The following is a 2,628-nucleotide window of genomic DNA, read 5'->3' on the forward strand; positions in this document are numbered from 1 at the left end:
ATGCTCATCCAGGATGAGTTATTTGATGTAGTCTGCTGGGTTTCCTTAGTCATAAAAATAATGTTAATCTTTTTTGAATATTAAACTTAAAATTGTTTAATACCAAAACCCTGCTTGAATAAGCAGGTATAGATGATGGATAGTACTGAATTGAATTAAAATGATTACTCACAGTGGGTTTGCAGCACCGTTGAGTGTTAAAGAGTTTCCGATGTGAATATTTGCCCCATTGATGCGATCGTGACAACAGTCTCCTCTATTGGTGATGATGATATGGGTGATTGTATACGAGTCCAGCAGGTCCACTCTCCACCAAGGGTTGGTTTGGCTTGCAGTGTGGGAGCAAGATCCATCTTTGAAGTTGGAATTTCTGTTCCCATCGATGGCATTGGAGGCAGCTCCAAAAACATCCCATTCTCCCTCATAACGCTGAGACTGAGTTGCTTTGCCACGCAAAGCCACATTTGCTAAAAATAAAAAAATAAAGATCTTACTGCTGATTATTTTGATAAGTTCTGGTAGGATTGACATAGTTAATTCCAAAATTAAAAACATTTCAAATAACTGCAGATGTCTATTTATTGATTATTGCGTAATGATTATGTTTTGTCTTTTTCCTACTGCTATCTTTCAAAATTTTAGAGATCTTTTTGATACAACTAGTGAAAAATGTAGTTTCTTCAAATGTTACTCAAAATTTTATTGATTTCTCCAGGATAGTGCTCCATGTCAAAAAGTTTCAATCATCTTAAACTATTTTTAGCATGATGATGGACTGCGGCAATTTCATCATCATCTACTAGATCATAATCCATTAGGGCACCATTTGGATGAGGTGGAATATTTGCATTGTAGATATGTAGTATACTAATCTGCAGCAACTACGCGATGGTATCATGTTAATATGTGCTCTAAACTCTCTAAGGGATGTTCTTGACCCATCTTTCTGAAAACCCCACGTGAATGGTTAAAGATGTATGTATAATAAATCTGTGACAAATCTCTATGTTAAGCAACATGTTACTGGATACAAAGTCACATCTGCATTTCAGAAAGTTCAAACATTTCTTACAACTGGTGCCAAACACTGTGAAGCTTAATTTGTCATAAGGGTCCAAAGATGGAGGCAAGCTGACAACATAGTTATGAGAAGGATAATAATATTTTGCTTCTAGAAAACTGTACCAACTGGCAGAATAACATTACCATGACTACATTGTATCACACGTAGGATTGAATTGGAATTTATGCAACCTTTCTAAATCTGTGTAAATTAATTGATTTGTTGTATCTGTAGATAAATTGAATGTATTTTTCTTGTAAAATGCCTTGAGGTGACTTATGTTGTATTTAAATAAACACAATTAAAAAGGGATTTGCAGCAGGAACATCATAAAGTTGAAGATTTGATTAATGTATCAGGAAAGGCCCCGGAAGTTCACGAATTTGAATGGAACAGTGCATAATTTCTAGGCTGAGATAAAAAGTCTGAAAACCATTGAACCCATTACAGTAATATGGCAAACATGGCCAGAAAAGAACCAAACGACTGTATCTGACTTTAATGTGAACAAGACAATTTTCTTGTAGAAAGGATGAAAAAGTTTTATTAACAGGTCAGCAATGTTATTTAAGCTGTAAAAAAACTCCTTCCAGAAATTTGCTCACACACTATAAAAAATGTTGGTACCATGCCTGCAAGAAAGATCTGAAAACAAACAGATTATACCTTAGATTTGGACCAATAGGGTCTGTGTACTAAACTGAATTGTGACGGGCACAAAAGTAACGTTTGATTGTGTTGAAAGTCAGATTTAAAGCCCATACGTGATCTAATGTCATCTAACTTAGAAAGGTGTTTCTCACAAATAGGGGTAATAAGGTTTGCTCCATGAAATTGATCATAAGCTAAGAAACCAACCAACTTGGTTGGTGGGTGGGGAACCCTAAAATTTAAAATGGTGGGTAGGAAGTCGGAGCTGCAGGGATTTTATGTCAAAATGTTAATGCTTTAGTTACATTTTTAATCTAAGTCTAAACAGTGGCTAGAAAACAGTAATGTTAAACAGTCTCAACACATCCACCAATATTATTAAATCATACTTACGGTAATTTTTGGGCTGAATACATTGTGAAAAACAGCAGCAGATAAAATAGGACAACTTGTCTCATGATCCTGCATAAAAAGCATGATAGAAATCATTACCCAATTAAAAGATTCTAAAATTCATCATATACATTAAGCTTCAGTTTAGGAAAATTATGATTATTTTTAATAACATTTCATTTTTGAAGTTGGTGTTATTTGAAATATGATAAATTCAGGCCAAAAACTTTAATGAAATATGTTAGAATTTCATATCTTACCCTACTTTCTTGAGGACAGATTTTCTGGAATTAGTGAACTTAATGTTTTGACTCACTAAACTGACTTCCTGACATAAATATCTGCTTTATTGTCCAATCATATATCAGAACCTAGTATACTCCTCTTTTCCCTGTGAGTTCAAGGGTTTTGCAGATTACCCTCAGTGTAAACAGTCCCATTTTAGATTGAAGTTATTTTTTGCCTTCACTATCCCCTCAGGAAGTTCCTTGTTGTCTTTATGTGTTGGTCAATTAGATTTA

At 34.3% G+C, this 2,628-nt stretch overlaps 1 long non-coding RNA gene across 1 annotated transcript; it reads right to left on the reverse strand.

Moving 5' to 3' along the window:
- Nucleotides 1-441: 441 nt before the first annotated feature.
- Nucleotides 442-2,419, reverse strand: LOC118562669. Its single transcript, XR_004930735.1, has 3 exons — nt 2,368-2,419; nt 2,108-2,176; nt 442-467 (listed from the first exon to the last, which is right to left on the reverse strand). It is a non-coding gene; the product is annotated as an uncharacterized LOC118562669 (long non-coding RNA).
- Between the last annotated feature and the right edge of the window lie 209 nt (nt 2,420-2,628).

Source organism: Fundulus heteroclitus, chromosome 3 (genome assembly GCF_011125445.2).
Source record: "Fundulus heteroclitus isolate FHET01 chromosome 3, MU-UCD_Fhet_4.1, whole genome shotgun sequence".
Lineage (NCBI taxonomy): Eukaryota > Metazoa > Chordata > Actinopteri > Cyprinodontiformes > Fundulidae > Fundulus > Fundulus heteroclitus.